This window comes from Trachinotus anak, unplaced genomic scaffold, assembly GCF_046630095.1.
Source record: "Trachinotus anak isolate AG129_WGS33_773 ecotype Australia unplaced genomic scaffold, CSIRO_AGI_Tana_v1 ptg000001l, whole genome shotgun sequence".
Lineage (NCBI taxonomy): Eukaryota > Metazoa > Chordata > Actinopteri > Carangiformes > Carangidae > Trachinotus > Trachinotus anak.
This window is the reverse complement of record NW_027273852.1, coordinates 9,429,176-9,444,506: the sequence shown is the minus strand read 5'-3', so window position 1 is coordinate 9,444,506 and position 15,331 is coordinate 9,429,176. Positions and strand designations below refer to the sequence as shown.

Here is a 15,331-nt window from a genome sequence, read left to right as displayed (position 1 = left end):
TGCACATTAGCACCCCATTGTTCCTGAGAAGTGCAAGTGCAACACCATTTTAGCAGTGTACAGCAGATGAAATCTAATTGTTCCTGCTAACTAAGTGTTGCTGCTAGTTTTATCTGTGTGTTTTGTTTTTTTTTTAATTTAGCAAATAACAACAACGAAATGAGGACCAAATAAAGTAAATTGTGGTTTGTTTATTTCCGTCGTTTTGCTTCTGCACTCATTCTTGTGCATTCTATTCAGTTCAGTTCAAATACTTTATCCGTCCCTAGGGTGGCAATTTGAGGCAAGCTGGGTTGCAAACATAAAAACAAGACCAAACAATTCATTCACACACATAGAAACAAAGTAAAAATGTAACATTTGTTCATGCAATGATGAAAGTATAATAACTGCAAAGTTAACAGTCAAAAGCAGTGGCTAATTCACAGCTGACAAATAGTGTCCAACAATACGAGGACACATATGAACATAAACAGGCCCTCCTTTTTCCATGAGTGTTCACAATTTTTTGGCATCTGCAGTAGAATTAAACCTATTTCTATTTGTTTAACATCCAGGCAATAGAAAACATGTTCCTCATTTTTCATTTTGAGCAGTAGTGCTTCATTTTCCAACAGGTATAGTATGTGCAAACACACTGCAAACTAATGAGTTATCATGAGTTATTCCATGTCTTTAGCTTATTTTGCAGTGTGTTCTGTTCTGGTGTGAAGACTTTCATTTGACACTCTGCAAATGGGCTGTGGTTTCTGACAGATAATTGTTACACGGGCATTTAGCTTAATTCATATTGACAAACTGTGCATTCGTAACTTTACACACAGTGGAAACATTAGCAGCATGGAGGTAGGATGACTTGTGGTTTGAGTGCTCTAAACATGTGGTGGCTGTTGAGGTGTGTTCACTCTAGTCTTACTGGAATCTCCCGTTTGGTCCATACAGCCACACTGTATGTGGCATTGTTGATGTGGGTGTGTGATGAATATTTGGCCTACTCTTCACTTTTATCTTCAGAACTTCCAGATGAGGTTCACATCAATGTTATATTGATATCATATGAAAATTCATTGTTGAGTAGCTACAATAGATTGTATAATTTGTTACTGTATGACATGATACATTCAAATATCCCAGCTTGTGTGCTATAGTAATTTGTGGTTCTGCAATGCCCAACTGAAATAAAGAAGCACCTCACAGCATGAAAATTAGGAAAAAATATTAGATCTGATACGACAACTATAGATAAATAAAAAATTTGGATTTATGTGATAGTTCCAAATTCAGAAGTTACTTTGACTGGTGTCGTCACACAGACATTATTCAATTTACAAAGTTAAACAGTAGATCATTTATGTATGAAGTGTATGCTTTGGACTGACCAGGGCGTTCTGACACGCACTCCTGCCCCCTGTAACCGTGAAAAAAATGCATGTGTGAAGAAAATGAATGATACAATGAAAACATCCCAGAGGACATGTTGCCTATTCAGTTTTTGTGTGATGCTCTTCTATTCAGTGCAGACAGAGAAAAGAAATTATAGGTTTTAATTAAACCAATGTGCATGTAGAGACAGATCCTCAGTGCGTTCAATGAATTGTTGAATGACTAAATAGAAACCTTTCAAAAGACCATATGTCTAAATCTCAAAGACATGTAACATGACACAAGCCGGACAACACGTGCACACACCATGCATGCACAACAAGTAACCTTATACTCAATTAAAAGGCCTGCACAAATCCTGTAGTGTCTTTGAGCCCATAAGAAAGCAGTTGTACACATTATGACACTGCTGCAATTCAGCATTATAGTCATGCACATTTATTATGTTTGCTCAGGATGGCTCAAACAACCATGCATGACTCAATCCATCTCTGTTTTGTGCAGATAGAGGTGTGTGTGAGATGAATACATGCAAAAGAAAAAAACTGCCACAAATGTGCAAAAATTTGTGCTGAATTGAAACAACAGATAAATTAAAGAGCTGCTTCACTGATTTCCATTTTCTAAATGAAAGAATTATAGCCTCTGGGGGTTCTTTATCATCATTTTGACTTTTTTTTTGTGTTTCTCCCATAATGTGTCTATTATATTGTAATGTCTGAATGAAGATGTACAATAATCTACCTTAATTTTAACCAGTCTATGTTTGACCCATGGTTGTTGCCAAGATACTGTAACTGAAATGGGCCCGGAAAAGAATGGGTTTATCACAGCGGCACTACAATGATATGCAGATGTAATGATATGTATAAATTAGGAGAAATTACAGTGATGGAGAAAATACCAAATGATTTGTTTATGGGATTTATAGCAGTGAGAAATGCAATGATAGCCCCTGACAATATCACAGAAAAAGTCATAAATAACTTACAGATGACAGTACACAGGGATTATTTTCTCTGTACACAGTACTCCACAGAAAAACATATACTTGCTTTCATAACTGATAATAATTTTAGTTTAGTTTCTTCTCATTCAAGAGTGATTATTTCAGGTGACCCGCTCTGTGTAAAACCCTCCTGAAGGAGGTCAGGCCAGCAGAATCAGTGCTGCCTTTTGAAATTCTTCTCATGAAAGTAGGCTACAGTAGTTCTAGACACAAGCTTTTATGTAATTACTACAAGCCTCTCTTTCCCCTAGTGCTTGCGTGTCTTGCTGCTATCTACTTGTCGTGTGACCTTGCTGTAAAACACTAATTAAAATGTATAAAGTTTGCAAAAAAATTAGTCTAAAAATTAAGAATTATGGCAAAATGTACTTTCTTTTATCTATTTTGTGCACACGGAAGTACATAAGTAGTAGTAGTAGTAGTAACTGGGTAGAATTCAGTGATAGGCACTGAGGCATTAAGCATTTCATGCAGCAAAATGGTTATCTATATTTTTAATATTTTAATACCTAAAGTTTCATTTTGTAGCAAGCATTAAGCAGCTGTCATAGATCATGAGAGCATGGATCAGTGTTGATTAACAAAACAGAAAGCTTAGCCTGAGATTTTTTAAAAAGAAAGAAGATTGCATCTGTTCTGGTCATGAACTAGTAACAATAAATATATAGTCATTACATCAAATATAAAAGGCATGATGTAAAGCATCTCTAAATAGTTGTACAAAAGATTAACAAAAAAAGTTCTGCATGTGAAAAAAGTAGAAAGAAATATATTGAAAAAAACGCTGAAAAATAACAAGTCAAGTTACATGAACGTGCAGCAAATGTGGAAATTTTAATTACTTATTAGGTAAACTTGAGCAACACTGGGAAATGATCAACAAGTAAGTTATCATAATAGTACATAATAATAATAATAGGTTTTATGTACAGTTGATCTTTATACTGTGAGGTTGTACATATTTTTTTAATATATGAATCAATGTAATGTGTACTCAAGTTCATGTAATATGTGAGTCACCACTTGGTATTAAATTCCTCATTAAACTGGGATTGAGTCTGGATGATAGGATTGCAACCCTGCAAACTGCCCCCTCCCCGATTGAAATATTGATTGTGCCCTCAGTGCTTGTAAATGTATTGTTCATCACATAAAAATAACAGAGTTGCTATAAATAAATTAAAGGATATTGTCTTAAAATGCATACTTTGCCTTCTTGTGGTCTGAAAAAAATCAAAAACACAAAACATCTGTGAGGATAGAGGGTGGCAGCACAGAGCGTAGAGGATGACAGTTCAAAACAGCATTTAATAAAATTTAAATACAGTTTTAAATACAGTGTTTATTACAACCCCAAGATATGACAGCCCCCAGACAACTTTCATGAAAGTAATTATCTCAATAAAGCCTAGGTACAAAAACAATCCAGTGCCTCTTCTTTGTGGACATTAGCCTGTTGGCACCGCTGTGCTGTGACTGTGCACCAGATAGTCCTTTACAGGGATATTCCCTGTTGCCAACCATAATTAATTGCTTTACAGTCTTTGAGGCCATAATGCTCATCAGTTATTAATTAGAAATTCATTTCACTGAATAAATAATGCTCATGATTGATGATGAAACTTGTAATTAGGTTCTTGGAGTAATGCACAGGGGAGAAAGCCTTTACACTTGAATCCAGGCTATTAAATACCGCTCATTTAAAGAACTGCTATACCGCTTGTCATAAAGCTGGGCTGCCACAGCAGCATCTGGATTCAGGGAGCATGAGCATAAGTTGTAATTCATATAGGTCATGTTAGGCTACCTGCTTCAACAACAACTCATGATCCTTCATGTTCCTGAACTGTTTTGCTCTAGAAAACTAAACCATTCATTCCCAAGTGTCAGACTAGAGCAGCAATAACCTGCTATCAAGTTCAAAACAACAGCCTACAGTGATTTCACCAAAATTAAAACAGATTAGGGTGCTGTGTTACAAAAATCTCATGGGTCCTTCCAGGCATCACATAGCCTACAGTCTTTTTAAATGACGAGAGAGAACTGTGAAAACTCAAGCCATCTATGGCTCACTATTGATTTTACAGAGAAGACCCAACCATTGTTGATAGCCTTTTTGATATATTTTCTTGCAACAACCAGTCCCTTTGGAGTTTTGTGGAAAATAAACCAGTCAATATACACCTATTAGGATTTCTTGATCTGAGCCCATAAACCTATGGTGCACAGTGTTTCCGATGCTTATTGCATCATAATAGCAGGGGGACCAAAAGCTATTACTTTTGGAGGATGAACCATCAACAATTTAATGGTTTCTGTGATAGTCTAGTTTTAGCCCAATTAATATGATTGACCAGCAGTAGAGAGGAAGGTGCACCATGATGCCCCCAACAAAAAGACCAAAGAAAAAAAAAAAAAACAGCAGCTGATGATGGTGTAGCCTCATCAAGCAGGAATATTGTTACTGGTCCTTTTCACCTGTCATCACGGGTGGGAGTGAGCAATGGTAACCCTCCACTCCTCCTCCCCTTTGCTAACCAGTATCTGCCCTATTAGCAATTTATAATGGAGATCAAGAAATAGTCAGCGGAGAATGAAGACAACTGTCGGCACCCATTCCTAATTGGCTTTATGTTCTCTTTCTGATAAATGGCTCACAACTACTATAGAGTCCTGTGGATTTTATTGCCCTAATAGGACTCAGTAACTGGATTTACTAACAGATAGTGGGTCAAAAAGGACATAGAGAGCAAAAATGTTAATTAATATCAATAATGGCCAATTATTAGTTTGACAGAGGGATCTAAGCTAGCTGTGTGCTCTAATGACTCTGAGCTAACTTGAAGGGAAACACTGGCAAATTAGCATAACTGTGTATGCGCACTCCATGGAGGTGCCCAGCAAACATCTGTTATGTTAAAAATTCAAATAGAATTCCTATTAGTAACCCTGGCTGTGGTTGCATAATCAGTCATTCTTCTCTGGCCATTTTGGAGGCACTAACAATGCCCCTGTGACTGGTGGAACTCCTCCCTTTGGGCTTTCCAATCAAATTTGGCCCCATGTGGACCAGGTCCTAACAACAGACGAGGCAATGTGGACTTCTGAGGGGAGCTTTGTGCTCTGACAGGAGCTCAATCTATCCACCCATCACACATGACTGAAGAAACAAAAACTGTTTTTATTTGAATACAGCAGATACGAGTTAAGGAATTAATGCTGAAATATAGCTTTCTGACCTGCTGGGACACAGCTACTTATTTTGGTGCACCTTTTGTGTGTTTTTACCCAGTGTATTTGGAGGCATTGAACTGTTTGCAAGTTGCGTTTATGCCATTAATTTTACTTCAATACTGAATAAATACATAGTATGAGAGAAGATGGTAAACAGGGATTTATTACTTCATACTGAGGTCATCTGAAGGCAGCAGCGTCTTTAGGATATTGAAAACAGAAAATATTCTGCTAAGGAATTGATTTTCTATTTGGAGCAAATAATGCTAGTTCTCGCTACCTTATGGGAATTACTGCTACTACTACTGCTATATGGATGCTAGCGGGCATCTTGCATTTGTTGTTGAAGGAGCGCTTCCTTTGTAATCAATGGCTGCTGTTATACAGAATAAATGCACCCAAAGACAAGAATCATCAATATCCAAGATCCATCTTTAATGTTTGCATACATTGCCATAAAGTAAAAATGAAATACAGTTATCTTGTGGACATTATTGAGTTGCCTTTTGGCTACTTGGTTTAGCCTAACCTTTTATACTGGTACAGAAAAATGAAAAGAAGACGAGGGTTGTATGCTTTGATGGGCCTTATGTCTTTTTGTCTGCCACCTCAACAATACAACACTGCTTATTGGAACATTTATCACTGCCCCCCTTCCCCAGTAAATAATAACCAATTAAAAAATACCAAGACTAGCTCTTAACTAAGTTTTTTTTTGTTTGTTTTTCTTAACAAAATGACGTATTGTCTAACCTAGCTTCTGTACTTTTTTGTTTACCCAGTCTTTGTTATTGTGCTCCAATGTCGGGCAGGAGGTATGAACTTGGTACCGTAAAATATTTGTTTTATTATTATTAGTTTTTGATTTTGTCACGCAATGTTGCAGGTGCATGTGCGTATGTACATATTTTGTGTACAACATAGGGATATTTTCATCTAACCTTAAATTCCCAGCCTGCTTGACAAGGGTCGGAAACTTGTGCTCAGTTTAATGTCACTGCATTAATTTTTAAAGTAATATTACCCTTCGCTATATCGGCAAAATAGTGTGAGACTGCTGTCATGACTTACAACTCGATGTGACCTTCTCTGCTATAATCTGAGCATGTAATTCCCTCTAGTGTAATGTCATGTTTGATCAGAGGAGCTACCAGTGTCCTGATCTCAGCAGTGCACAGCAGGAGGTGTGGCGAGTCAAATGGACAACCAGAGGTTCCCCTTAAGGGCAAAAATGACGTTGTCTGCATATTCTACCCTCACTGTGGTTGCCTTCTTGGGATGATTTAATATATTCAACATTCATTATGCTGGAGCCATCATCAGTTATTATCTGTGTAGTCTTGACTGATGATACGACTCTTCTATTTACACTAACAAGAAAGTGTACACATGAAATCAAAATTTAAATTTGTGTTTGGGGGAAAGGTTTCATAAACTAACATCAGCTGCCATATTTTTTTAGAGCATTTAAGTTCACTTATATTTTATTAAATTGGTTGTAGGCTTTTTTTTTGCAAAAAATCATTTTTTTTCTTATTTGAATTAATATCTGTGTCTTGAATTAATATCTGTTTCTTAATAAAAACAACATATGTTTGGTGCACAGTACTGCATCCAACAGATTTGGGTACAGTATACATGAGTGGGCGACACCATGGTTGTATATATGGAATAGCTTCAGCTTTACGCTCCTCTCCATTCCACGGCCTCCGGTGTATAAATTTACTTGATGGTTTTCGTTTCTCTTTCTTAATTCATTGCAGTCGGATTCCTCTTTGATGCAGTTCTGTTGTCCCCCAAACAATTGAAGTGGAGACAATGGAGGCATAATGATAGATCCGTGTACCCACCATCTGTAAGAGCAGCTGCTCCCTTGCATCTGTACAATATGCTGGAGCGGGGAGCCTCAGTAATCTGCATAATAAGGAGAGGGCTTATCTCAGTCTAGTTAATAATCACAAGCAATCGATGCACTTCATTCCCTCACTCCTGACTGATGAAAAAAGCAGCAAAGTTTTGGTATGTTTGCTGTATCCTCAAGATAGGCAGGGGTCACAGCGTAATGCCAAGCTGTTGATTTTGCCTAGAGCTACAGATTTAGTCTGCACTCAATTTCATCTTTTCATGAATACCATAATTACTGCAGGACGCTCTGAGTTATCATACTGCCTCTCCCCTCCGCACTCCCTTATAGGGTTTATAGCCTCTGTAGCAATGCTGCACCTCATATCAGAATTGGATGTATGACTCAAAGTCTGCGATAAACACATAGGTCGTGCAGTGTTGATAAGAGTTGCACCTTATAAGCAACACTCACACTGGCTTGAAGATTGGCCCCGTAAAACCACCCAAAACTCATTGTAAATTTAACCTCCTGTCTGAAATAACTGTAGCAGGTTGTTTTCTACAGGGCATCAAATTTCAGCTCAAGGAAACTTTTATATCTTTGAACTGAGAATATTTTTTTCTTCTCGCAAACTTACTGTTTTTTTTGTTAGAGTATGGGCTTAATATTCATTACTTACAGTTTTTTTTCCCACTTATCAAGTATATGTTTGGGCTAGGAGGGGCAGAAACAGGCTTTTTATTTAAATTTTGATATTTTTCATTGGAATAAGTGTGACTATGAACATTTCTGATACTTTGCCTTACATTCACTAAACAGTCTTTAGTGGGTTTGAAAGGTAATGTTTGGCTTTAATACTTGTTGACAGTCTGAGAGTGCACAATCTATCTATTGAGTAGGCTTTTTGTGTGTTGCCCATATACAGTATGACATCGAACATTTCTCTATGCAATTTGATAAATGCCTCTGGGTTTTGAGAATCAGTATGTTATTATTTTCTTAAACAAACCCCTATTTATTACACTTGGTAATGGCTGCTAAGCAGGCACTAAATTGATTGGATAGAAAGTATACAATAATATTGATCAGCAAAGTCTCCCCTTGGTATTCTCTTGTTAAATATGCTCATTAAATCAAGTCTATTTAATACTCTGCAGTGTGAAAGTAAAATGCACCAAAAATGAATTTGCTTTGATTTTGCATGTTCTTTGTTTAAAATACTGAAGAAACAGTTTCCACCTTAGAAACAGTGCTGTTTGAGAAAAGCATATTGCACATATTTTAACACAGGCATTTTAATTTCAGGTGGATCATTTGCTACTTTAAATTTTCTGTCATTAAATTCTCTTTGTTCAAAAATTACTTACATAAATGAAACCAAGCTTTTTTTTAATTTACCGATGCTATATTAATGAATGGCTTTTCATATAGACTTTAATATATACGGTGCCTTAAAAATTGCCAACCACTTCCCATGGTTCGTGATCCTCCTAATTAAGCATGCATGATGTTTCTCTCCCAGCTGCTAGGCTGCTGAAATGCACTAGGCAGGTGTATTGAGCCCCCCAGTGAGGCCCGAGAATGAGAACTGTATACGTACAAGTGCAGGTGTGACATGTTAGGAGGAGTCCAGGTGCTTATTGAGTTATCAGAGGCAGCCACTGCACGTTTGATTTATCATCTGGGGTTTAGCATTGCCGTATCTGAGTGGCTATATATCAGACAACAAAATAAAATGTTCAGAGAATTACCCGCTGCAGCGCTGCAGTCGTGATAACTTACATCTAGCACACTGTCGGATGTCGCGTGGCACCTACTGACACTTCATGTGAAAAATTGACAATGCTTATTGAACCCGTATAGTGACAACACACTCTAAATCATGAATGCAAAGCCTCTAGCCAAGCCAAAGATTCACCTTGAATTCACCTTTTAAGTGTTATGATTTGTCACTGATTTGTGGTTTATATTTTTTTTTGTCCGCACTTGAATCAAATGGAAAAGATACGTTACGATGCGTTGCTATGCTGGGACACAGGTCTTATTGAGAGTGCATGAAGACCAATGACAATATGTTTGAACATCTTGTAAACCACATCTATTAGAACTAGTTTTCAGGTACTCATCATCATACAGTGTGTGCTCTTTGACATGAATGCCATGCTTACCTCTGCATTCTTGAGAGCCTTAAACTCAGAATGAGCCAGCCCGTCTCCATGAGCACATAAAAGGTACCCAGATTTATGGGGAGGTTTTTCTCCTAGACTCCGACACCATCTGATAAACAAGCACTCCTTGCTTGAGGCTAAATAATACTCTTTGAGGTCCTGATTTACAATGCTGTGAAGGATCCATTTGTGGTTCAGCTCTGAAGCACGCACCTCTGTGATTGGTCATCCGTAAGCTCAAAATTTGGACTCAGATCTACAGCTCACGAGCTTGAGGATTTCTAAATGGACAAATGCATAAATGATGGTAGGTTTTTATTCAGAGTTAATAGATGAAGAGAAATGAACTTTTCAGAGATGTAAAAGGCTCTTAGATTTAACAAAATCCTCCCCAATTCCCTCTGATTGAGGCTAAAACTGAGGCAGCGTGCAGCCAATCTAATATTCTTGGCTTTTTAAAAGGGAACTCATTGGGGTATTGGTCCACTACATGGATTCCTAAGAGATCTGATTAAAGGGAAATCCCTCCATGTTTTGCCCTCACCTTCTCCATTATAAATCAGATGCACGTTGCACCTGCCTAAATTCATCCAACACTGCCTCGCTTGACATAGGAAAGAACAAGTTTCCAATGAAGGGAATAGATGCTCAAAAATACTAATTGTACTTTTTCAGCAATCTTGTACATAATTGGAATTATTTTTTTTCTATAACTTGAAATGTAGTAAGTTTTACTGAGGCATACAGATAAATACCTGACATTTGTTCAGCTAATACTTTACATTATCTGTAGGCCTTGGTCTGAAGACTGCACCTTTTGACAGATGAAAAGGTGCATTTTTTTAAAGATGAAACAACATTTATGTCACATTGATAAGAACAACATAGCATAATCAAAGTTATCGACATATACACGTTGCTGCTTCTACCAATGCTTGAATACAAGCATGCAGGGTGAGTATCAACTAGTGATGTAATGAAGTGCATAGACCCAGTGGTAATGACACAATCAGTAAACTACTGTGAAATAAATTCAAATAAAGTTGCAAGCAGACTTGAAAAGAAGAACAAGCACATTCTCCATAGCTGATGTGCACAGATCCATGTGTTTACAAGTACATGTACATGACAGAAAGTTCTGTAGCTTGGGTATTAACCAGTGAATTAAGTGCTAATGATAGCATGAAGTTTCATTAATGAATAAAAAAATCACAGATCATTTAGCTCATAAGGATTGCATGTAAAGAAGTAGATCAGTTCTAATCAGGTTTCATTCATAGTATTTTATGTTTTATTCTAGTGAGATTAAACAGCAAAGACAAGACTTCACTGTTAAAATATTTTGTGAATTGTAATAAGCAGTGTAGTGGATTGTAAAAGAGCAGAGCCCAACCTATATTTATCACAATCCTCTCATGTTGCAGCCAATTCATCAGACTTTCCATTTACAGACCTTAACTTTAAAAGCTCACAGCTCTTCCAAGATATATTTATCCTCATATCAAATGTCACTAACATAGCTTTCCACCTTAATCTGCCTCATTTAGCTGCACTTGTTAAATGAAGTTCAACACCTGAGCAAAAATAAAACTAACTGGGCAATTTTGGCTTGTTTGCTTGGTGGTTTATAGATAATTAAACATTGTCATTGCAGTTCAAGTAAATCTATTTTAAGCCTTGCCTTTTATTTGATGTTTATGGGGTTGTGAGAAGGCCGTGACATTGTTGGGTCATATTTTGACACATTAATTGGACTAAGGGCTTTTCATCACAGCTGTTGGGAAATTAAGAGGAGATTGAAAGCCCCTGATGTCTTGTAATTACTGTTTCATGTTGTGTAGCCTCACTTACGAACAGCAGCTCACTCTGATAAATGGGCAGTAAAAGCAATAATAGTGCAACTACCATACAAAAGAGTTGAGAGGGAAACGGCTCCTTTTATGTGTAAAGTTGAGGTCAGGAGAAATTTGGTTTATACTCCATATTTTTATACATCCATTCAGTAGTAGTAAAGTCATTGTAGAATGACATGCTTAACTCTGGTGTGATCACAAACAAGTATTAACACAATTACCCCCCCGTTTTGGCAGTGTAGCAGGATGCTTAGCATAGGAAGTGTTCCGCCCAGTGTGGTTCAGGCCATGTTCCAGAGAGGGAGGGGAGGGGGCTGCATTCAAAACAAACCGCTGTCCCTGATATCAGCTGGTTAATCCTCTCCTTTTAGTGGCTTTATTGGTTCATTCAAGAGGGTCTGTTGACATTCCCCCTGCCCTGTTAAAAGGCGACTGCATCTCAAGTGAAATCTGGAGTGTTCTTTACACAGGCGGAGAGCCCCATGTGGCTCCTGCCTCCCAGTGGGCCTGTGATTTTCCTGCTTTAAGTGTCTACTGTCAACACTAATTTGTCCCACTCCTCCTCCGCCCCCTCTGGAGGGGGTCGCTCTCCTAAAGTTTTAATAAAAGATCAGCTATAACTCCCTGTTTTCTGGGGGTTAGACAAAAGCTTTAAAAGCCACAGAGGCAATAAGATGCCAGGTAATGATTACAAGTCTTGAACAGAAGCAGTTACCAATACCACATACTGTTTTACACAGCACACTGCAAGTGTGTGCTGCAGCTAAAGGCTGTCTCCTTTACAGCAGTGATCCACAAATCAGAGATGTAGTCTCAACCTTAAATTAGTGGACATGAAAAAGCCATGTTGTAGTTGTTCTTTGTTAAAAGCTTATTGGACTGCGCACAAATGCCATGAAAAAGAACTTAACATGGTTTGTAATCACAAACGTTGTAGTTGTTTTATGCTTGTTCTTCCATTACCCCTACAGTCTCTGATGCTAGTAGAACAGGGGAATGATTTTTCTTGTAGTGTGTTTACATTTATATTAGATGCAACTCATTTTTGGATCGCTTGTAATGATAATATAAACCAATTCTCAAATGATGTTTGTTTAAAAAACTTTGTTTAAAAGTTAGAGTTTAATTTTTCACTTTATTTACTGTGTGACTGCATGTGTCTCTTGCCACTGCATGTGGCCTAATGCAAACTGAAAATGTGTTGTAGCCCAGTAAACCCCTTTGTGCATTTTCATTTATCCATTTTTTCCTCAGGATTAATAAGAGCAACATGATTGCAAATAATAGTTTCTGACATGTTTTGCTTGAATACCATTTCAGAACTCGACAAACAAAATTGCTTCATTTCATTTATCTGCCTTTGATGTCTAAAGGAAAATCAATGAAAAAAGTAATTTCTCTCCTGCCATTTAACCAAATTCCCATCTACCTGAATGATAGGTCCCTGGGAAAGCAGTCAGGAGACTTTCTTTTCAATTAGGCCTGACTTGTTTACATAGTGTTTTGTTCACTGGACTAGATGTGAACATACAAATCTCATATGGGTTCTCCTGTTATTGAGGAAGCTTAATGCAATTTCACTTCTAAGGTAGTCTAAGAACCATGTAGGAAATTTTTCAATATCTCAGTCGAAGCCCAATTTTCACTGCATTGTTTTGTCGCACAGTGTATTGTAGGGTTATGGTAATGTAATATGCATAATTCATACACCTAGGGCCCCTTCCTAATTTTTGATTCTGCTGTCCTGCCTGTTCATCTGAAGCTGAATTAATGCTACATTGTCCATTAGGCGGCCATAACACAGGACAGTACTGTCAAACACTGTGGTTGAACCGAAATTCCCTTGAGGCAAATGGTATTCCTCATTTTTCCATTTTTGTATACAGGCTATGCAAGAATTGCTTTGCAAAACACCACATTTCTCATTTTAGGTCAAGACTGATATGTTTTAGACCCATGTTGAGATAATAATTCTGCATAGTAATTGGAAACGGCATTTTCACGAGGAGCTGAATGTATGTTTTTCGTGTTATCCAGTTTTAGAGTTTTGCTTCGCTTTTGTGTGTTTTAGGTTGCACGATTCTCAGGTGGATCAGTGGCTGTGAGAGCACAAAGAGAGAGCATTAGATGTGGCTTGTTATCCTCTCCAGGGTTCACTTAGAGAGCCCCAGACTGCTGCAGTTGTGACCTTCATAAGGCACTGTCTCCCTGCTGGGAACACACACACACACACACCATGCACATCCACTCCACAGCCGGCACTCATTGGGTCATGATGGGGCTAAGCAGCCCCATTAAAGCATGCTCATCTAGGCTGGGATCACGTGCACAAAGCGTAGAGATGGACTCCAGCCAAAAGGTCTTGGGCCTGTGGTTTCTAGCTCCACAGCCCAAATGTACTGTACTTAAAGCTGCAGGAAGGAGTTTTATAGTCTTAAGATACAGTAAATTAATGCTCTTTTTTGTGTATGCTATATCTATGTCATCTTTTCCTCAGGATACCATTCTTGTGATGTTTCAGCCTGCGCTCAGTGCATTATAAATCCATTTTTTGGACATGCTGTGGTCAGTTTAATGATCATTATGTGGCTCAGATGGAAAAACAAGGGAATAAGGTGAATCAATGATCGATTTTACAACGTGACTTGATTCATGGGTAGTGCTGTGATAAATGGCCATCCTATCGAGCTTGAGGGTAACTGTTGTGAAATAAATTTGTACGTTGTGAGAGAGAACTCATAAAATAGCCTGTTTGGCTTGGCTTTTGTTGTTTCATTAGTTAGTCAGTCTTAAAAACCCATAACATCCTATAGTGGACTCTGCTCGAGAGAACATACTATGTGAGCTAATGACTACAGATTATACAGCAACTATTTCACATATTCGTTATGGAACTGCTGCTGCAGCTGTACCCTCCAAAATCTTCTGAGATCCAGATTTTAAATCCCCAAGCACCACATCACCCAATGTTTTTTTTTCCCCTTTTTTATTTAATTAGTCAGATGAGATACAGAATTGCCTTTCTCACTGTGGTATGTAGCTTCTGTGCCAGCTCTGTAAGACACAGGCATGTATAATATCAAGCAGAGGATCTGTCTTTGATTGTGGCTGATGGGGGGACGAGCTTCACCTAAAGGTACTGAAGCAAAGAAATAATGGTATACTACACTGCTTGTGAAAAGCAATAGGAGAACGGAGGGGGGTTCACATTAAAAGTGTCTCTCTAGGTAGCTGACATGACGCGACTAGTCAGACGTAAATAATGACAGACGGAAACTATCATGAGGTCTGTGAAGCATCCGCGTGCTGCCATCATTTTCTGTCTAACCTTGCATTGCCAGCAGCTCACCAGCTCTGGAGATCATTTAAAAAGCAGACTAACGATTCTGCCAGACCTCACACCAGTCACAAGGATTTGCATGACTTTAGATGAGCTAAATAGATTTTTATTTCAGCCATAGGTTATTTTTTGTTTCTGCATAGTGAATTTTGCCTTGATTTGCTATTATTTGAATTCATATATAATTCTTGATAATTGATGTAAAGTATAGTTTTTAATCACATCATTTTTAAGGGTTTTCTTATGCTGTTTTGAAGAGAAGTCTGTGTGTGTTGCTTTTCTGTTACATGTATGTTTGCCAAACTACTGCTGATGAGGAAAATAGGGATCATTTTTCTCTTTAAGTGGATGTGTCACTTTTTGAGTGAGGGTAAAATGATGATACAAGAGGACTAAAAGTTAATATCAATTCATTGAATGACCTGGTGCTTCCATGGGTGTGCTTTTTAATTAAATTCTCTTCATATGACATACAGTTGCTTTACTACCTGTAAATCA

The 15,331-nt window shown here is 37.8% G+C and overlaps 1 long non-coding RNA gene across 5 annotated transcripts in view; it reads left to right on the top strand.

Annotated features, from left to right (window-relative positions):
- Positions 1-15,331, top strand: part of LOC139618979 (uncharacterized) — an 85,894-nt gene that overhangs the window by 1,980 nt on the left and 68,583 nt on the right. The window lies entirely within an intron of this gene.